The sequence below is a fragment of the Oryctolagus cuniculus genome, chromosome 4, assembly GCF_051225735.1.
Source record: "Oryctolagus cuniculus isolate XC-2025 breed Fujian yellow rabbit chromosome 4, ASM5122573v1, whole genome shotgun sequence".
Taxonomy (NCBI): Eukaryota; Metazoa; Chordata; class Mammalia; order Lagomorpha; family Leporidae; genus Oryctolagus; species Oryctolagus cuniculus.
Window position 1 is genome coordinate 114,962,985 of NC_142870.1, and position 23,162 is coordinate 114,986,146.

General features: G+C 37.0%; 1 long non-coding RNA gene and 1 pseudogene across 1 annotated transcript in view; one reads left to right on the forward strand and one right to left on the reverse strand.

Moving 5' to 3' along the window:
- The window catches only part of LOC127482892 (uncharacterized), a 436,536-nt gene that overhangs the window by 101,604 nt on the left and 311,770 nt on the right, over positions 1-23,162 (reverse strand). The gene's annotated exons all lie outside the window — the stretch shown is intronic.
- LOC100354047 (elongation factor 1-alpha 1 pseudogene) lies at positions 17,431-18,785 on the forward strand (annotated as a pseudogene).

Sequence of the window (23,162 nt, forward strand, 5' to 3'; positions counted from 1 at the left end):
ACAGATTTTAGTGTATGGCCTAGACAAAAGCTGCCACCACCCACATTTTCACATGTAACTAGAACACATTCCTTTTGTGTAATATTTTCATTTTATGGCTTTTATCTCACAAATGGTATTTTAATAGAAGACTGTTCCATTAGTAAACAGACTGGTCTTGCTGACACATCTTTCCTTTTAAAATATACTTTGGCTGAATTCTAACAAAACCATTTTGAATGCAAAAGGGATGCTTTTCAAGCCAGATGGTTTATCTAATAGGAATGTTTTCTGATTAGAGAAACAGCAGTAGACTCATGATCACAGCAGGTGCCAAACTGGTTCTGTAGTTTACATGAATTTGCAACTGAACAAGTCATGAACTAAAGGGAATCTATTTTTCAATGTGCCACAGTCTTTTAAAAGTGTAAGAAGGAATGTCAATGATGCCACCATGTCCTATGTGGTTTATATATCATTTCTTAGCATGAATGTAGCTATTATTATTGCCTTTGTGATAATGAATTTATTTATTTTTTATGTTTTTAAATTTATTTGACAGGTAGAGTTATATGCAGTGAGAGAGAGAGACAGAGAAAGGTCTTCCTTCTGTTGGTTCACCCCTCAAATGGCTGCCACGACCGGCGCTGCGTCAATCCAAAGCCGGGAGCCAGGTGCTTCCTCCTGGTCTCCCATGTGGGTGCAGGGGCCCAAGCACTTGAACCATCCTCCACTGCCCTCCCGGGCCACAGCAGAGAGCTGGACTGGAAGAGGAGCAGCTAGGACTAGAACCCGGCGCCCATATGGGATGCCGGCACCACAGGCAGAGGATTAACAAAGTGAGCCACAGCGCTGGCCATGAATTTCTTTGTATATGGAATTGTGTAAGTACATTGTACATAAGATTCATAAAATTTTGAAATCATACAATTTTTCAGAGCATTTTATGTTGGCATAATAATCTAAGGTATATTTTTATAAAATAATCAAAAATATTTTATAGAGAAACTATGACTTCTTCTTTCTCATTATCATTATTCCTTGCAACCACGTTGGTCTTTTGTTTCAAGAAAACATTACAAGAGCATGTACTTATAATCATGTAAACAGAATATTATTGGAATCATGCCTAAGACAGAACTTCTTAGGTCTCTGTAGAGAAGGCATGGGGAGGCAAGTTCTAAATAACAGAATTATTAAATTTTACAATAGTGAAAGTTGCTCTGGGAACTGTCATGACCATTGTGTGCTTGAAAGACAGTACGTGCACGGACACATACTGTGCCTATTAGCATCTCCTTCCCACGATCTGCCATGAACCCCAAACTGCTCCACCTCAGTGGCATGTAAGATTAAAGGTGTATGCTGTTAGGGGGACAGTATGTGTCCACCACACTTATTTTCCTTTGTAATTTATATTATTCATCTGCTCTCTTATCTCATTTGTTCCTTATATTTTCTGCTTTGAAAGTTGAATCCAAGTCATCATTTCCACTCATCCTAACCACAAATATATTCCATAGTCTGTGCTAGAACAGTTGCTTAAATAGCAAAGACTGTTGGTTCCTGGAACATGTTCAAGTCAGAGATGCAGTTTTTCCAGAATAATCATAATTTCCCAAATTTTTAGAAATTCAAATTGGAAAATGAAATTATATTTCTATTACTATATCCAAATTAATTCTCTCAAAAAATGTTCAGTTAGTATCAAAATATGCTAAATGTAAATTAAAACTTGGAATCCCATTTTTTAATAAAGTAAGCATTTAGCCAGTTTTATTAATACATGCATTTGTCATTAGGTCTAATTAATAAAACTCAGAATTTTTAATTTATCATTACTTTTTTAAAGATTTGTTTATTTTATTTGAAAATAAAAATTACAGAGAGAGAGAGGGAGACATTACAGAGAGATCTTCCATCCGGTAGTATACTCCCCAAATGGCCACAATAGCCAAGGTTGTGCCAGGCCAAAGCCAGGAGCCAGGAGATTCATGTGAGTGCAGGTGCAGGGACCCAAGGGGTTGGTCCATCTTCCAGTGCTTTTCCAGTGCATTATCAGGGATCTAGATTGGAAGTGAAGCGGCAGCCAGGACTCAAACAGGTATCCAAATGGGATGCCAGTACTTCAGATGGCAGCTTAACTTGCTGTGCCACAGTGCTGACCCCAGTGTATTATATTTTTGCACTTGTTTTGGTAGCTATTCAGACAAAGACTTGAAACTCAATTACATGTAACTATCTGATGTATCAAGCCTTATTCCTTTAGGTCAACAGTAAGATTTTATATCATAAGAAACATATATCTGGAATATACTATCAAGTCTCTCTATAATTCTTACCGTGCACGACAGACTTTTAATGTGATCAGTTCATTAAAATTGTGAGGTTGTTTATTAGAAGTTGGATTTGATTGATTTTTAACTCTGTTAAAGTTGTAGGAGTCTATTCTGTAAGTGACTCCAGCATTACATAATAATAGAGCATCCTTTATATCTGCATTGACCAATGAACTAACAACCATTAACCTGAACTTCTTTTCCATTAAATATTTCCATTTTTTCTGTGAGTCACTTCTTTTTACACAGAATAGGAGTGTACAAATGCACATAGGGAATCGACAAGTTCTCCATAAGAATGGTTTCATTTTCCTCTCCATTTAAGAACTCATGTCAGTTAAGCCTGATGGTAATCAAAATTCATGGATTTCCAGTGTCGGCATGTCCACATTGCATATCACTTTGATAATGAGTTGGTGTCAAGAAGAGATAGTGTCCTTTTCCTGACAAAATGATAAAAACAACAGAGTTTTAGAACATCAACTATAGAGCCGGCACCGTGGCTCACTAGGCTAATCCTCCGCCTGCGGCTCCGGCACACCGGGTTCTAGTCCAGGTCGGGGCACTGGATTCTGTCCTGGTTGCTCCTCTTCCAGTGCAGCTCTCTGTGGCCCGGGAGTGCAGTGGAGGATGGCCCAAGTGCTTGGGCCCTGCACCCTCAAGGGAGACCAGGAGAAGCACCTGGCTCCTGGCTTCGGATCAACGTGGTGCGCCAGCCGCAGCGGCCATTGCAGGGTGAACCAATGGAAAAAAATGAAGACCTTTCTCTCTGTCTCTCTCTCACTGTCCACTCTGCCTGTCAAAAAAAAAAAAAAAAAAAAAAAAGAACATCAACTCTATGATCTTTCTTCACTTGTGTTATGAGTTTAGAAGTCAGATCCAAATGATTCCAGCATTTTCTACTCCAGTAGAGGATCCAGGTTAATGTGAATGGAGAAAATCAGAAGTAAACCTGAGTCATCAAAGAGAATGCTGAGGGGTCCATGCGCCAAACTCAGAAGAGCCTGTATGTAAAACCAAGTAATGCCAATTCTGTCTGTGCCAAGTACTGATTTAGTCTGTGCAAAATAACATCATCATTAACTCCATTTAATGTTCACATTATTTTTCAAATACTTAAGTTACAAGTATAGGAGAATATACCTAGGAACGTGTTTATTCAGATTTTAAATAGTATACCATATAAGAAATTAAAGCCATAACTGCTGGTCTAATACAATACTTTTCATCCTTTGAAGGGCTTAGTTACATTTTTCAAGTATGGTAAATACTGTTATAGTCTGTGTGGCTTCAGTGGTGCAAAACAGTTCAGTTCAAGAAGTAACACTATTTCTGCAAAGGGCTGAATAATAAATACTTTAAGTTTTGAAGACTCACCTCTGCTATTGAATTTAAAATGTGGTCATAGACAATACATAAATGAATGGGTTATAATTTTGATCTCATAAAACTGTATTTACAAAAATATGAAGTGGACCACACTGAATCCATGAACTGTTGTTTGTATCTGGAGATGCACTAGCAAAATATTTTTGAGTAAGTTACCTTTCTCCAGGATCTAAAAAGGGCATTCTAGTACCATTAGAACAGTGGTACATCTCATGTGTTTCTTATTTTAACTTAAAAGTGGCTTATTAGTTAGAAAGATTGAATAAAATCTGCGTTCTTCAAAAATAATGTTTTGTAGTAAAGTTTAAAAGAATTTGACAGTTGCATAAATTAGCCATCTCATTAAACATTTAAAAAGAAATGATCGCCATTCTAGGAGCCAATGTTTCATTTTTATGTCTGAAGTACAGAATTTTCAAAAAGCTTCATTATTATGATTTTGAGTGTGCTGACTTTTCTTGGAAGAAACGTGTCAAAGTAACATATTTTAGTAATAGGAAAAAACTAGCTCTCTTATATCAGCATGGGTGTGTGTAATGTGTTTTGAGTACCTTGAGTTCTGATTTTTTGAACAATAATTACCATTAGAAGGAATCAAATGAACATAACAGGCATTTATCTCTCTTGCCAATTCAAAGGTATTAATTGAAAAGAAATAAACAAATTACCAAGTAGAGTGCATAATCTTTTTAAATGACAGGGTTTCATACTAAGTGTGATTGGTTCTGATAAGTAATGAAGAACAGATAATTTAATTCTTTAGACAAAATAACAATTACTCTACTCATACACTTAAGTAGCTATAAAGAAATCCAGATGCTTTGAAGAAATCAATGAAGGCTGTGTTATTACAAAATAAGCAATTTGAGTGTGAAGTTAATTTGTTTTATTTTAAAATGTGCATCATCATGTTTTATTTTGTTTGTAAAATAATGATGAAATAGATAAGCATTTACACCAGTATCCATTGGTTGTTATTTCAATTAAAATGTTTTGATGTTTAGTGTATCACTTTATTTTGAAAATTCTTTGTAGTAGATGGTAACTTTCTAATTTGTCACTCATTTTTTTTCTTCTTTATTTTCCCCAGTGTTACCTTAGTTTGTTGATTCTTTCATCTGTTAGGTAATTTATTTAATAATTTTGATGATTTATATCCATTAATAATTTCATTTTGAATTATGCTTCATGGGTAGTATTAAGAATTATGTGCTTGTTATTTTGCACCTGATATTTTTATACGAAGTAGTCATTCATAGTGTGATGAATGATCTAAACATCAAGGAAAACCAACCTTATTGGAGGAGGGCACAGAGTACATCCAACTTTCAATAACACTGGCTTATAATTTAAAATAAATACTCTTATGAAAAAGAAAGATTTTTTTGAAAATATTCAATCATATAGAAGTGCAAAAATTAAAAGGTACCTTTTTTACCTATCCCCTAAACTCTGAAGCACTACTTAAAGTCTGTGAACACACTGATAAACACAATTAAGACTTTTTATATGAATGAAAGTATGTTTATGCATGTGCACCAATATGTATATATGTGTATGTATGTGTGTGCTGGAAAATATATAACAATGTATGTGCTTTTACAAAATAAAACCTAAGCATAGATACTACTGTTTTCTCTCCACCATTCAACAAACAAAATAGCATGAATCTCTGCACATCAATGCATCACATTTGTACTACATCCAGGTGCTCCACATTGTAAATATACCCTCCTTTACTAAATAATTCTCTCGCTGATAAAATATAAGATGTCTTCATTTATTCTTCCTGATAATGAAATATTAAACACCTCAGTGGGAGAATTTCTATAAGATTGAATTCTTTAAGAATTTTTATTCACAGTGTTTGCATGTTTCAAATATTGGTAGGAGAAAGCACTTTGCTTCCAATTTACTTTTCTAAAAACTGCATATTTAGAACACCATCACCCTCACTAAATCATTGCCTTTTTAAAAAAAAAAGCAAATTTACACAAATGAGAAATGGTATTCCTTTCAAACACATTTCCCAATCACTGACACAGTTCAACTTTTTTTTTCAGTTATTATCTTTATGTATGTTTTTACCTTGAATTGCTATTTTTCCTTGTCCATTTTTATGCTATGTTATTTAAACATTTTGTCAATGATTTGAAAAATTATGAATAAATAGTGACAATCAAACCATAATTTACCATGTGCCTTTTATTTTAACCAATTGTGGTATTATAACTCATAAATAACATAAAATAATTTTACAGGGAATCTTCAAATGTTTCATTTAAAAATTTTGCCAAAATAAATTTATTTTTTCAAATAAAGCAACTGAAATCGGGAGTGGAGTCACAAATCTACCACGCATTCTGATATATGATGCAGCCATCCCAAGTAGTGTCCTGACCACCACTCTGTACACCCACCCTAAATTTATCTTTAATAACATCTTCCCACTAACTTTTGATATAATTGCATTCGTCACCATACTATGATATCTTTAATAAGAGTGTGTGTTTCAAGTGAAGAAAATAAAAGTATTAGGTTAATAATACATTGTGTCGGGGCCAGAGCTATGGCACAGCGGGTTAACACCCTGGCCTGAAGTTCCGGTATCCCATATGGGTGCCAGTTGAGTCCCAGCTGCTCCTCTTCCGATCCAGCTCTCTGCGATGCCCTGGGATAGCAGTAGAAGATGGCCCAAGTCCTTGGGCCCCTGCACCCGAGTGGGAACCTGGAGGAAGCTCCTGGCTCCTGGCTACAAATCAGCAGAATTCAGGCCGTTGCCACCATCTGGGGGGTGAACCAGTGAATGAAAGACCTCTCTATTTCTACCTCTCTCTGTATCTCTGTTTTTCAAATAAAATAAATCTTTAAGAAAAAAAAAATAATATATTGTGTTTTAATGCTTTATGTACAGTAATTGTGAACTATTTAATGAATTTAGTGTGCATTTTATTTGTTTGTTCAGTCACTACTCCAACCAGACTTTTCCTTAATAATTTGAAGTGTGCTATCCCCCTCTCATCATGTTGCATTAGGAGTTTCTAAGGCCAAAATATAAAGAGCAGTTTTATTGATTCATACTCTTGGCCCCACAGGCACAGTCACGACCATTTTAAATTCATATAATCAGACATTGAAACATAATTTCATCTTTTTTCTGTATCAATATGACTTGGTCACAGTAGTTAAATATTTGGTCAAACATTCTAGATGTGTCTGTCAAGATATATTTTGATGAGAATAACATTTAAATCAGTAAATTCTAGTAAAATAGATCACCTCTCATAATGCAAGTAGGCCTCATCCAAACAGTGAAGGTTGTAGTAGAAGAAAGAAAGTGAATTTCCCAGATGAGGAGATAATTCTTCCTAAAAAGTCTGCTGACCTACCCTACAGATTTTGAACTTGACAAACATCCACTGTCAAATCATTTTCTTAAATTAAGTTCTTGCTTCTCATATATACATGCTGCTAATTCTATTTCTTTGGAGAACAAATATGTAATATTGTCAGATTAACTGGATACACAATACAAAGCTGAGTTATCCTTTGTTCTGTTCCACTGTTCCTGACCAATAAACAGCCTTGATGTTCTTGAGATGATATCACCTTCACTCTTTATGAGTTCCCTCCTATAGCCTCTAGTGACTTTGTCTGCCAGCATACCTTGGTCAGAACCATCTTAATGCATTCTTTTAGAACTCTAAATCTTCAAATCTCATAGATCAGGAAGTTAAGTTGGTATTTTGTTTACCAGGGTACCCCTAGTGTCCACATGCACATCGTACACATCTCATCCATATGCACATACAGTACTCTTCCTCTTTATTATTCTGATTATATGAATTTCATGGACTGTTTAATCTCTGGGGAAGCAATTCCACCACTTTGAGTAGTTCACTCCCAACACTTGCATAGTTTTCCTCACGCAGTCACATTTCCAGATACCCATGGGGAAGAGCTAGACAATTCCATGCTAAATTTCGACTACAGTTGCATTGGATGTATAGAATCACCTGACATATAGATGGTATTCTTACATTCTTGCATGTTTTATTTACTTCTTCAATAAACACTTACTTTTTATTTACAAAACTATTAAGCATTCCATGCTTAAAATATTGCTTCATATTTTGTGGTTATTTTCTCGTTAGTGTGAATATTTTTCTCCTAATGTTCTTATATTGAATTTTAAAAAATTGTGTCTACTTTAGAACTCTACTTTTAGTAATTATTTATTTGAATGTCTTAATAGTTACTATGTAGAAATATAATCTACCCTTTTCTAATGGTTGGCCTTTCCACGCCTCTCATTTAAACCTAGAGATACTATTTTCATGACCTATTTTTAAGAAACTTTTTTTATTTCCTTTAAATTTTCAAATTTTTAGAATAAAATTCTAGATTCAGTAATTTTAAAATAAACTCTGAATTTTTTGTTGTGTTTACTACTTTTAAAAAACAAACTACTTTTTTTCTAGGTTTTGAATCAGAATTTCACTTATTTTTCTTTTTTAATTGCCAAAATTTTTTTTTCAAATTTCAATGTATTTTTTCTTTTGTGATGTCACTATGGTTAAATGCCAGGCTTATTTGTATGTAACTAATTTTTTCTTTAATGTCTTCTTACTGGGTCACGCTCCAACCCAAGTTACCCTATTGCATACTGTTGTTTGATTTTTAGTGTCTTCTGAGATGTAATAGTTTCTTGGTCTTTCCTGATTTCTATGACTTGAAAGTTTTGATGTATACTGGAAAGGTTTCCTGTTTGTTGTTTCCAAATATGAATATGTCTTGTTTTTCTCATGATTAGAACAGAGTTGGAAGTTTTTGGAAGCAATAGCACAGAGGGAAGTGCTATTCTCATCACAACATATCAGGGGGTAATAATGTCCATATGGCATCACTGGTGTCATTAGCCATTATCATTTGGTTAAAGTAGTGCTTACAAGATTCCTCAACTATAAAATTTATGACTCCTCCCTATCCCTACATTTCGGGAAATACCAGCAATTCTAGCCCACCTTTTATGAGTAGGGACAGAGAAAGGGAAATAATTAAGTTCCATATCTCTGGAAAGGTGTCTCTCCAAAAATTACTTGGAATAATTCTGTGAAAAAGGCTTGTCCTTCTCCTTCATTAAAATAACTGTTTTTAATGTTGGTTGATGCATTTCTCTTCTGTTGACTGTTAACATCCCAATATACATCCAGAAGTGGTGATAAAGTAAAGCTAAGTTTATCAGACCTAATGTGGTACAGAAGAATAACACTTTTGATGGGATTCTAAGTCTCAGGAAAGAGAAGTCAGAAAGGGTGGGAAATAATTGTTATATTAAATGTTTGGAATTGGTGATTTTCAAGTGAGTCATGCCAGATGGAAAACTGACTGGCATTACACAGGGCTTAGGAAATAGTCTCAGATTAGTGGGCACCATGAATCCAGGGTCATGGAATGAGTACTGCTAAACAAGCCATGAGTCTTTATTAAAAAGCAGCTTTATTTGGTTTACAGTTTTATCTGTCAAGAGCAAATATTTCCTAAAGCAATGATTGGCTTATTTTTGTTATCAGTATCAGTTAAGAAAAGGAAGCAGAATTTTTCTTGGTTACAGTTAGCTTAACAAGATGACAAGAAACTACACTGACCTTGGTTCTCAATTTTTTGTTTTGACAGCTTCTTGAAACAAATGTAAATTGCATTTGTCTGTCTAAAATTTTACTTGTTACTATATGTTTTTGTTATTGCATAATTTTAATGACATATCGATTTGTACTGAGATTTATTCAGTTTTTATTCAAGATTTACTAATTTATTTGAAAGGCAGAATAACAGAGAAAGAGGGAGAAGCAGATAGTGATATCATCCATCCACTGGTTCACACTCCAAATGCCCACAAAAGCCACTGCTAGACGAAGCCAGAGACAGGAGCCAGGAAATCCATCCAGGTCTCTCACATGGGTGGCAGGAATCCAAGTACTTTGGCCATCATCCACTACCTCCCAGGATGTGCATTAGCAGCAATCTGGATCAGCAGTATGAAGCAGCTGGGACTGGAGCATGGCATTCGAGTATGGGATGTGGACATCTCAAGTGGCGGCCTAACCTACTGCACAAAACACCTGCCCCTGAGATTCTTTGTAAATGCCTGTAATGTAAAGCTTCTTTAATTCAAATAATAAAATGATCTTATTTTCAATTAATTAATTTTGGCTATTTTTGCTTTTCACTTCTACTATTCTATTACCTTGCATTTCTATGATGGCCCTTCAAATAGTTTGTGGAAATAGGGAATTAAAAATTAAATTTGTTTTGCTGCAAAAATATTTGAAATCAGTGCATAAGCTATTTCTTTTCTTTTCTTTTCTTTTCTTTTCTTTTCTTTTCTCTTCTCTTCTCTTCTCTTCTCTTCTCTTCTCTTCTCTTCTCTTCTTTTCTTTTCTTTTCTTTTCTTTTCTTTTCTTTTAACTTTTATTTAATGAATATAAATTTCCAAAGTACAGCTTATGGATTACAATGGCTTCCCCCCCATAACGTCCCTCCCACCGGCAACCCTCCCCTTTCCCACTCCCTCTCCCCTTCCATTCACATCAAGATTCATTTTCGATCCTCTTTATATACAGAAGATCAGTTGAGTATACATTAAGTAAAGATTTCAACAGTTTGCTCCCACACAGAAACATAAAGTGAAAAATACTGTTTGAGTACTAGTTATAGCATTAAATCTCAATGTACAGCACACTAAGGACAGAGATCCTACATGAGGAGTAAGTGCACAGTGACTCCTGGTGTTGACTTAACAAATTGACACTCTTGTTTATGGCATCAGTAATCACCCTAGGCTCTTGTCCTGAGCTGCCAAGGCTATGGAAGCCCCCTGAGTTCACTGACTCTGATCATATTTAGACAAGGTCATGGTCAAAGTGGAAGTTCTCTCCTCCCGTCAGAGAAAGGTACCTCCTCCTTTGATGACCCGCTCTTTCCACTGGGATCTCACTCACAGAGATCTTTCATTTAGGTTTTTTTTTTTTTTCCAGAGTGTCTTGGCTTTCCATGCCTTAAATACTCTCATGGGCATTTCAGCCAGATCTGCATGCCTTAATGGCTGATTCTGAGGCCAGAGTCCTGTATAGGACATCTGCCATTCTATGGGTCTGCTGTTTTTTTTTGTTTGTTTGTTTGTTTTGTTTTGTTTTTGTTTTTGTTTTTTTGACAGGCAGAGTGGACAGTGAGAGAGAGACAGAGAGAAAGGTCTTCCTTTTTTGCCGTTGGTTCACCCTCCAATGGCTGCTGCGGCCAGTGCCCTGCAGCCTGCGCACCGCGCTGATCCGATGGCAGGAGCCAGGTGCTTCTCCTGGTCTCCCATGGGGTGCAGGGCCCAAGCACTTGGGCCATCCTGCACTGCACTCCCTGGCCACAGCAGAGAGCTGGCCTGGAAGAGGGGCAACCGGGACAGAATCCGGTGCCCCGACTGTGACTAGAACCTGGTGTACTGGTGCCCCAAGGCAGAGGATTAGCCTATTGAGCTGTGGCGCCGGCTGCATAAGCTATTTTTAAATGCATATTTTCTATTAACATTTTAAAGATCTCATGTATAAGATATTTTTACTGTGAGTTTTTAAATTATTTTTTACTAACATCTTAAATACTTTATGAATATTTCAGTAAAACTCTTTATTCTTTGTTTTTTGGAAATTATAAAATATATATTCTGTGAAGTGCTTTTGGTTGTTTTTCTTTTTCATGACTTCTGGCTTTTTTTCAGGACACATAGGCTTACAGTGGCTTGATCTTCCTGGTGGGCACGCATCCTTGTCTGTTTTCCCAGTTGTTGCTCCTCTGCAGTTCTATGCCTCATCTCTGCCCCCAAGATCATTAGAGGGACAAGTCTTTTGGGATCAGAGACGGACTCTCGGGAAAAGAGCTCCTTTGCTTTTTGGCATTTAGCCCCTGATTTTCCATCAGCAAGTCCTCAGAATTCTCCATAGAGGAAGCTGGAATTTTCTAGAACAGCCAAGACCCATCCTATTAACAACAACAACAATAACAATAGCAATGCCCAGAAGGTTTCAGTCTGTTGAGGTGTACAATGGTGGCAACATTTTGCATTACTATACAGACCATCTTTACTGCTTATAATCAAGATTCTGAAATAGCTTTTCTGATACTGTCATCTACTGTTTATTTGCCTTGTTATATAGTTTATTCAAGTTATTTTTCTACAGCAAAAGAATCTACTTTCAAGATATATCTATTACCTCTCTTTCAAAATAGAAACCAGCTATTTCCTTTGAAACATCACAAGGGTCATTGCAAGTTCTCCTCTTCCTTTCAAGGTTTCAAAGAATCTAGGGGCCACATCAGAGTTCAATTTCAAAGCAACCAGCCACATAACCCTAGAAATCTTCAAGAAAAAAATATTTCCCCAAACTCACAGAAACAATTTAATATAGTAAGTGAAATCAGGCATTAGAGTCAGGTGGCATTTAGGTGAATATTGTTCTGATATTTAGTTGAGAATTTTATTCAATTTATTTGTAATTACATTTATTAAAATATGAAATAGAAATAACACTAAATCTTGTCTTGTCTCACTATTTCCAGGATGAAATAAGATCTGGAATGTGCATTGTAAGAGTTGTCATTGAGTGCAGATTTAATGCAAGGTGGCTATTATTAGCAATGAAAGCTCTATCCTGAAATGATAAATACATGCCCAACTTGCATATCTTGTTCCAGGGATCATTACCTTTCCTCTGGGCAGAGATCACTACTACACCTAGAAACGAGGGCCAAGGACCCATCAGCATCTGTGAAAGCACATGGGGTAACAGAAGACAGGGAACAGGAAGCAGGTGCTGACTGATCCACTTAATTCTGATGGATGGCATGTGTCTGGCTTAGAGCTATTTTTAACAGGTCCAGGAAAACTAGCAGATCATACTCTGTAGCCTCTTAAAAGACACTGCCAGTACTTGCCAGTTTTCAAGACCAATGGGAACTCTGTGCAATTGTATTTGTTATTCTTTCTAGCCAAGATTTTGCCTTAATTATAGATGAAATCCCTTCCTATATTAATACCATATCTCATTTCCACTATCAATCTATTATAATGCAAACAGTAAAAATATACCTCTAGCACTAGAATTTTTTACACTCTTGACGTTTCTGCAATACACCAGCAAGGAGAGATATAATATATGTGACCTCATGTGCACACTACATTATTCCAGAAAGGGGATGCAACACTTTTAGGGAAATGAATGTTGGGAAACATAATTCCAGGTTAGCCAACTTACAAACCACAATATTCTCTAATTATATGACAATTAGCATCTCAAATTTAACGTGTCAAGGAGCAGGCATTCGGTGCAGCTTGAGATGCCTGCATTCCATACTGGGATACCTGGGTTCAAGTTTCACTCTTCTTCCAATTTCAGTTTTAGTACATTATTTTTTTTTACAGGCAGAATTAGTGAGAGAGAGAGAGAGAGAAAGAGAGAGAAAGGTCTTCCTTTCCGTTGGTTCACCCCACAAAGTGGCCGCTACGGCCAGTGTGTTGCAGCCGGCGCACTGTGTCAATCCGAAGCCAGGTGCCAGGTGCAACTTATATAGGTATAATTAATATTTAATAAAAGAAATATACCAGCAGAATTGTTTAATGTTAAGGAAAAATGGTATAATAATAGAAGACAATGAATTTGTGAAATGTATTTGGAAGGATAAACGACAATAATCATATAAAACTAAGTGTGCTCATAGTATTTTTTCTAACTTTTCTTGAGAATGTGGGGAATTTGCGAAGCTTCAGTATGAGCTTCATGTGCTCAGAATGTGTTTGCATTCTTCTGTCCGAATGCAATGGAATGATAGAGATTTCAACTTTAAGTGTACTTTGAAATGACCAGGATAGAGGAGTCATCAATATTAAATCTTTCCTTCCTTTTCTTTTACTATTCCTTGGGTCATTTTATGTCCTGGACCATTTAACTCCCACTTTCTATGGTCTCTATCTCTCATCTCAGCTCTCAATAACTTCTCTATTCTGACATTTCACCTCTACTTTCTTCCTATCAAAGCCATTACAAAGCTCACAAATCATGGCCTCTGGTAAGCCATTTATCTTCCATTCTCCAGTTTCATCACCTATAAAATGAAAATACTACCAATCTTTTATGTATTTCACAAATACAGTATGGCATAAGCATAATAATATAGATGGAGAACAATGCAAGATGCGGTGAGACTCTGAAAGAGAAGGAAAGTGAAGGAAGTTAGACCATGAAAGAAGCTGTCACTAATAGAAGAGGCAACTCAAGCAGAATTCTAAAGAAAAAGACCAGGAGCTGACAGTGGGAAGCAGGTGGTGGGGAGATTGACTGCACATAATAGCCTAAGGGAACAGTATGGAAATTAATGGGGCATCCTGTGAAACTGCAAGAGAAGCATAAGTAAATATAATCTTTTTGCTCATCAGGGAGAGTTAAGCACTATGATAAGCTAAATTTGTGTTATTATTTAGATGCATTGGAAATTGGTTAGTAAATGCATGGGTTGGTTTGTTTACAGTAAGGAATTAGAATTAGGTAATGATTGCTGTTGCTGTGTTTGTGCTTAAGAGGAATTGCACTATTATTATGTTAATAGAATAAGACATAAGTGCAAAATTTATTGACATCTCAGTCTCTCATTCTTATCAAAGAAGTAAGAGCATGAGCACGAAATAAAGGCAATTAGAGTCTAGCAACCACTATTTCCAGGAAATTCTTATGCAGGAGTGGAAAGTAAAGGTTGTTAGAGCAGGTCTATGAATGACTCACAACATGTTGTTTCTTGGTGTAAGACTGTGACTTTTGGCCGGCGCTGTGGCTCAATAGGCTAATCCTCCGCCTTGCGGCACTGGCACACCGGGTTCTAGTCCCGAGTGGGGTGCCAGATTCTGTCCCGGTTGCCCCTCTTCCAGGCCAGCTCTCTGCTGTGGCCAGGGAGTGCAGTGGAGGATGGCCCAAGTCCTTGGGCCCTGCACCCCATGGGAGACCAGGAGAAGCCCCTGGCTCCTGCCATCGGATCAGTGCGCTGGCCACAGCGGCCATTGGAGGGTGAACCAACGGCAAAAAAGGAAGACCTTTCTCTTTGTCTCTCTCTCTCACTGTCCACTCTGCCTGAAAAAACAAAAAACACTGTGACTTTCATTTCATGCTACTCAAACTATAATTATTTTATGTACCTCTCTCAATAGAATATATCTGAAAAATTCCCAAGGAAGATCACAGAAAGCTGCAAATATTAGAATATGACATGAACACAGCCAATGCAGAAGCTTGATTTTATTCTATATTAATGGTTGTATTAATTGTATATTTCTGTATAACAATCCATTCCAACAGTTAATGGCTTAAGCAAAAATATTAATGTTACTCAATCTAAAATCTGTAAGAATCTCTGTTGCATCAGCTGAAATGGTTAAGTTGGGGGCATGAGTATTCAAGATGGCTTACTCACATGAGTGTCATGTTCATTCTGGCTATCAGGTGGGAGCTCAGACTGTTGGCCATGAGCCTAATTCTTCTTCACATGTTTCTTTGCTAAACAAGCTTACTAGGCATATACAGCACAGTTGCAAAATTTTTAGAGCAATTATCATGAATGAAGTATGAATATTTAGTATATGTCATGAACAACTCTGTAAAGTTTTATAGCATTAATAATAACATTTCTGCCCAGATTCAAGGGAAAGGAATACCTCTTGATGAGAGGGGTATCAACAACATATTTTAAGAAAAAGGGTGAAATAGGAGACTTTAACAGACATTTTTAAAGATGTATTTATTTATTTGAAAGTCACAATTACAGAGAGCGAGATATACACACAAACACACACATAAAGAGAGAGGAAGAATAAGAGAGAGACAGAGATCCTCCATCCATCGGTTTACACCCCAGATGGCTGTAATGGCCAAGGATGGGCCAGGTCAAAGCTAGGAGCCAGGGTCCCAAGCACTTGGGTCATCTTCTGCTGATTTTCCCAGGCCATTAGCAGGGAGCTGGATCAGAAGTAGAGTAGTTGGGACAGGCACTGGCACACATAAGAGGTGCCAGCATCACAAGGAGCAGTTTTACCCACTAAGCTACAACACTGAATTCTTAATAGACATCTTGAATTATAATCTAAGTCAATAAGAGTATGTATCCCTTCATCATGCAGAACATACTCATTCACTTCTCCAGGAAGTAAAATCTCATTGTATATTTGCATCAGCTCAATGTCTAGTCTTATCATCTAAATCAAATTTAGCTATAAATGATATTTGTGCAGTTTCTCAAATACTGCTCATTGAGCACTCTTTCTTCCTTGTGACTTCCCTGATCTATAGTGACAATTTTTCTCATTCTCCAAACATTCAAAATAAAGTGATGGGACAGGTATTGGATAATTGGCGGTAGATACTTGCGTGCAAAATGATGATTAGAAGGAAAGAACATGGAGGCCACAGGCACACATCCACTGTGAAAAACTGGCACATGCAGTTAGTATCTTAAATAGACCTCAGTTCTACTTCCTGGGAATTGTTCTCCCTGACTTTTTGACAGACTGCACTAACTCTTATTCTGTCCTCTGAGTCTACCTTAAGCCTATTTCCTGACTGTTAATGTTTGTGGTTTTAGGGCCTTTTCTTATTGTATGCTGTTTCTTTCCATTTTTCTCAGAAGCTGATACTTTTTAAAAAATATTTTTGAGAGCTTTTTGTGTTGAAGATATAATTCAGTCCATCAGGAAAAAAATAGCTATTTTTTCAAGTTAAACTATCCTCTCACTTGACCTCACCATTAGATTGCTGTGGGCCAATATTCCCCCAATTTTTATAAGCTTCATTGTATACTGGAGAGCACAGCTAAAGCACAGTACTATGATCCTTAGAAGGGTATTTGTCTGCTTGAAGGGTTCTATGAGAAATCATCTTAGATTTCTCTAAGTTCTTAACAGTGGATTTTACTGTACAATTGCTCTTCTGCCTGAAGCCAGTACTTAATTTAAGGATTGTTTGTAGTCTAGAGATTGAGAATGAATAGTATACTTATTTTCAAACTCAGGAACTCCTGGATCTTTCACATTTGAGAGTATATTTTTATCTCATCTTTCCCTCATACTTTATCATAAGTAAGGATAATTCAATGGACACTTTCAATATATCTGCCTAGAAATTGGTTTGACCATTTTGATCATCAACTTCTTTAGTGCATTTTTTATCTTCCCTGTGACTTCAGGTAATAGCATTGTCAAAATTTCCACACTACAAAACATATTGCAATTACAATTTAAAGTTTCCATTTTACCTATCAGAGGTAGCTTCCTCATGGTTCTATAGCCCTCTAGTAACACTTTGTCAAGCCCCCTCTACTTCTTTATATGGTTTGTCTCAAAACCAGTAATGATTTTCTAGGGCTTTAACAGCCATAGCCCATTTTCAAATACCAAAATCTGTGTAATAATCTGTTTTTGTGTAAAGAAAAATCAATCTCCAAGCTAAATAACCTAAAGAAATTATAAATATTTACTTTGATCATTACTCTTCAATCAAAGCAGAGCTTAATAATGATGGAGAAAATCCTATGCCTGTTCCAACTGTCAAGATATCTCATCATTTTTCACACTGGATTTGCTACCAGAAGACATGTCATGAAAACCATTGCTAAGTGAAAATCAAAAAGGGAAAGAAAAACTCATATCAATATTATTTTCATTGAACACATAGATTTGGTCAAGTCGGTCACTATTGTCTAGCTGATCTACAAACGTGCTTGGATCAACAGAAGAATCACCAAGAAGTTTAAGCAGGCTGCTGAGATGGGAAAGGGCTCCTTCAAATATACTTATGTCTTCAATAAACTGAGCTTGAGTATGCTATGACCATCAACACCTCCCTGTGGAAATATGAGACCAGTGATCATTATGTGGTTATTATTGATGCCCTAGGACAAAGAGACTATCAAATTTATGATTATAGGCACATCTCAGGCTGACTGTGCTGTCCTGATGGTTTCTGTCGGTTCCACTGAATTTTAAGCTGACATATCCAAGAATAGGCAGACCCATGAGCCTTCCCTTCTGGCTTACACATTGAATGTGAAACAGCTAACTGTTGGTGTTACAAAATGGAGATTCCACTGAGCCACCATATACCCAGAAGAGATGTGAGAAAATCATTAAGGGAGTCAGCACCTGCATTAAGAAATTTGGCTACAATCCTGACAATCACATTTGTACCAATTTCTGGTTGGAATGGGAGCAATACACTGGAGCCAAGTGCTAATATGCCTTGGTTTGAGGAATGGAAATTCACCCATAAAGATGACAATTTCAGTGGAACCAAATGGCTTGAAGCCCTGGATTGCATCCTATCACCAATTCATCCAACTGACAAGCCTTATGTCTGCTCCTTCAGAATGTCGACAAAATTGGTGGCTTTGATACTGTCCCAGTGGTCAAAATGTAGACTGGTGTTCTCAAACATGGCATGGTTGTAACCTTACTCCAGACAATGTCACAACTAATGTATAGTCTGCTGAAATGCAGCATGAGGCTTTGAGTGAAGCTCTCTCTGGGGTCAACGTGGGCTTCAATGTCAAGAATGTGTCTGTCAAAGATGTCCAACATGGCAACCTTGAAGATAACAGGAAAAATGAGCCACCAGTGGAAGCAGTTGGCTTCCCTGCTCAGGTGATTTTCCTGAATCATTCAGGCCAAGTCAGCACTGGCTATCCTCCTGCACTGGAGTGTCAGACAGCTCACATTGTTTGCAAATTTGCTGAGCTAAAGAGAAAGATTGATTGCTGTTCTGGTAAAAAGATGAAAGATGACTCTAAATTTTTAAAATCTGTTGATGCTGCTATCGTTGATATGGTTCTTGGCAAGCCCATGTGTGTTGAGAATCTCTCTGACTCTCCTTTTCTGGGTCATTTTCTGTTCATGAAATGAGACAGACAATTGATATGGGTGCCATCAAAGCAGTAGACAGAAAGTCTATTGGAACTGGTCATATTAGCAAGTATGCACAGGAAGATCAGAAAGCTAATTAAATAGTATCTTTACAACTTGCCCCTCCAGTCTTAAACAACAATAGAAGAAGAGTCTTAGAACTCTTGGTATCAATTGGCCACTAAAGTTTCATTGTAAAAGGCTAGTTAATGATAAAATACTTTTTAATTTACTGTATATGGATGAAATGGTCATTTTTCCATTCAATTATTATTTATCATCATTGTTTTATATTCCCACTACACTAGGGTTTCTTTACTTTGTATTTGTTAAACTTTGTATTTTGTGAAATGTTAAGCTTTTTTATTTTAATCTAAGTTTAAAATATGTTTTCACAGAAAGAAGTAAAAGAAATAATGGAAGGAAGGAAGGAAGGAAGGAAGGAAGGAAGGAAGGAAGGAGGGAAGGATGGAAGGAAGGAAGGAAGGAAGGGAGACAGAGAGAAAGAGAGAGAGAGAGGGGAGAGAAAGAGGGAGGGAGGAAGGAAGGACCATGAGAGTGAGGGGGGGAGAAAGGGAGAAAGAGAATATCATTAGGTTCTTAGACTTGTAGCTACAAAGCATATTAAATCTGTTAAAAAGCTAATTAATATTAAAATAAAAATAAAAGAAGATGAAATGAAATGTGCCCAATGCCATGGAGAGTTAAATAATACACAGAGTGCATACAACAGGGTGGAGAAAAATGCAATTTTTGTATAAAGACTGTGTGGAATTTGAATTCAATATTTTATGCTTCCTATTTTTATGTGGTATTGTTCCATACTTCCAAATCACAAATTGCTATTTTCCTGAACTTGCCAAGCTGTCATAGAAAAGGGACACTGCAGCACCATGCCATTTCTATAAAATCTAATTTTACATTTTCACAATCAACTTGCTGCTCATATATTATGTGATTTGTGATTTTGACAGATAATTTTGATAATATTGTGGCATGAGCTTTGCCAATATAAAGCTTATATGCTTTTGTCAATAATGAAAAATTAAATTGGTTTCGTCACATCAATATTTTGACAGATATCTCATTTTTTCAGATGTCGTTAAACATCTTCTATTTAATTACATTGTTTGATTTTGGTTATATTTTGCATGTGAGTTGGTTGAATGCAGTACAATGTAATGTATTCTATGGATTCCAAAAATATTGCTAATATGTGAAAAATTTTATAACTAGTCTAAATTTTTGTAATATTTAGTCTTTAATCTTATAAGATGAAAGGATCTCTCAGTGGAAGTTCTGCATCTTATAGTCGAAGTGCTGAAATAAATTGCCAACCAAGATTATTGTATCTATAAAACTCTCTTTCAACAATGAATGAGAGGGGCCAGTGCCGTGGTGCACTAGGTTAATCCTCCGCCTGCGGCACCAGCATCCCATATGGGCGCTGGGTTCTAGTCCCGGTTGCTCCTCTTCCAGTCCAGCTCTCTGCTGTGGCCTAGGATAACAATGGAAGATGGCCCAAGTTCTTGGGCCCCTGCACCCGCATGGGAGACCCGGAGGAAGCTCCTGGCTCCTGGCTTCAGATCGGCGCAGTTCCGGCCGTATTTTGGGAGTGAACAAACGGAAGGAAGACCTTTCTCTGTCTCTCTCTCTCACTGTCTGTAACTCTACCTGTCAAATAAACAAATAAAAATCTTTAAAAAATTAATGAGAAATTCAGACCTTCTCAGAGAAACAAAAACTGAGTTCAATACCACCAGAGCTGCCATACAAGTCACTTTTGTGCCATATATAAGGGTAAGATACTAAAGGGTATCCTTCAAATTGAAACAAAAGGACAAAAAACAGCAACAAAACCATATGAAAATATAAATACCATGGTAAAGTCATATATACTGAAAATAATTAAATCTGGCTGGTGCCGTGGCTCACTAGGCTAACCTCTGCCTTGCTGTGCTGGCACCCCAGGTTCTAGTCCCGGTCGGGGTGCCGGATTCTATCCCGGTTGCCCCTCTTCCAGGCCAGCTCTCTGCTATGGCCAGGGAGTGCAGTGGAGGATGGCCCAAGTGCTTGGGCCCTGCACTCCATGGGAGACCAGGATAAGTACCTGGCTCCTGCCATCAGATCAGCGCAGTGTGCCGCAACGGCCATTGGAGGGTGAACCAACGGCAAAGGAAGACTTTTCTCCCTGTCTCTCTCTCTCACTGTCCACTCTGCCTGTCCAAAAAAAAAATTAAATCCTAAAACATTGTATTGTAGGTGCATGAATAACTTAAAATCTGGCATAGAATTTAAAAAATAGAATCATAATAAACAACTGAATCTATGCTAACAGAGACACATTATAAAAAGTAATTTGGGGGCCAGTGTTGTGGCATAGTAAGCTTAGCCTCTGCTGGAGGAGCCAACAATCCATAGAAGCCCCAGTTTATGTCCTGACTGAAAGACATGTGTAGCAGGGGAGCCAATCAGCGAAAAGGTCACGCAGGCATGGGTGGACCACGCACAGGGGCATCTTAAGCAAAGTATAGGGATCAAGCACTGTCCATGTGTCCAGAACCAAAGTGAACCTATCCCTGCCTTATGTAGCTTAGCCACAGTAGGCACACCCCTCAAACATCTGCCAGGTGCCATATTGTAATGGAGATTTTAGGCAATGTCCAGCACCCCTGAACATACATGGCAGACCCAGAAAAAGCTCCTGGATCCTGGCTTCAGTTTAGCCCACTTCTGGCCATTGTGGCTATCGGGATAGTGAACCAGTGGATGGAAGACCTTTCTCTCTGTCTCTCCCAGTCTCGGTCTGTAACTCTACTTTTCAAATAAACAAATAAAATTTTAAGAAAAGTAATTTGTATAGTGAATAACATAAGAACGGAGAGACTAGAGATATAAAGATATCTTTTATATATGATTGAAATTATACTCAATTTTAAATCAATTTTATAGCTTCAATATATAATTTAAAATGCAATAATAACCACAAAGCTAATATCTATAGAATGTACATAAAGACAAATGAGAAATGAGTCAAAAATGCCTCTGCAAAAAATTCAACGAGACAGAAAAACAAATATTATAGGACTCGGCTTATGAAGCATCTAGAATATACAACTTCATATATACAGCAAGTATATATGATGGGTTATCAAGGGTTGGGGGAAGGAAGAGTAGAGAGTTACTGCTTTCTGGTGCAAGTTTCTGGGGGTAAGGAAATGTTCTAGAACTACTTTATGCTGAAAGTTATACAACATGGTGAAGGCGATTAATGCCACTTAGTTGTATCCTTAGAAGTGATTGAAACAGCAAGTTTTATATTTTACCATATTTTTTTTTAAAAATAGTTATATCAGTAAGTCAAAAGCCAACTGGCTACACACTGTAGGTAGATCAAGTGCAAGTGATACATAAGTTGTATCTCAGTGAAGATTTTCTTTTCTTGGAAAAAAAATAAAACATTAGAAACAAAGGAGATGTTTTCAGGAATTTTGTGTGTATATCTGTACGTGTGTGTGTGTGTGTGTGTAAGTGGCAATTTTAACGTATTAGCTTTCAAAAAAATATATTTCGAGGGATTGATGTTGTGGCATACTTGGCTAAGCCTCAGCCTGCAGTGCCTGCATCCCATATAGGCACCAGTTCAAGTCCTGGCTGTTCCTCATCTGATCCAGCTCTCTGCTATGGCCTGGGAAAGTAGTAGAAGATAGCCCAAGTGCTTGGGTCCTTGTACCCATTGGGGAGAGCCTGAAGAAGCTCCTAGCTCCTGGGTTTAGATGGAATCCAGCTCTAACTGTTGTGGCCATTTGGGGAGTGAACAAGCAGATGGAAATCTCTCTCTGTCTTTCCCTCTCTCTCTCTATAACTCTACCTCTCAAATAAATACATCTTTAAAACAATAAAATAAAATCAGCACTTTTTAATAAAAAACACTACTTAATAGTAACAAAAAACAGTAACAATTCTAACACTCATTAAAGCAAAGTTTAAAGATAAACCTTTATCTTCTAGTATTGGTAAATGCTAAATCTACAACACAGATTCTTGGGCAGAGTTCAAAACATAGGTCTTTCTGATGGGCAGAGACTGCTGAAATTTTAAAATTTTGAGATAACATTTTTTATTGATAAGGATTCAGTTTTCCACCAATTTGTTGTTCCAAATATCTATTAAAAACTGTAAAGGAATCTTAGTTGTAGTACTGTTGGCTAGAACAGAAAAAGCCAATGAACTTTATGGAAATGTAGTCTGGTTTAGAAAGCCAAAACTTGCAATACTAAAAGATATGTGTTGCATACAAAATTTTGTAACTATAGCAAGGTTGAAAACTTTTATTGGATTTTGAAAAAAAGATATTTTACCTACATGGCTGGAAAATTAATATTGGATATTCGCTGTTGAACTTGGCAGGAGTTGCAAGGCCCAAATCCTCACCATATGAGCCTCCCCACAGGCTACATGTGCTTATTCAGGCATGG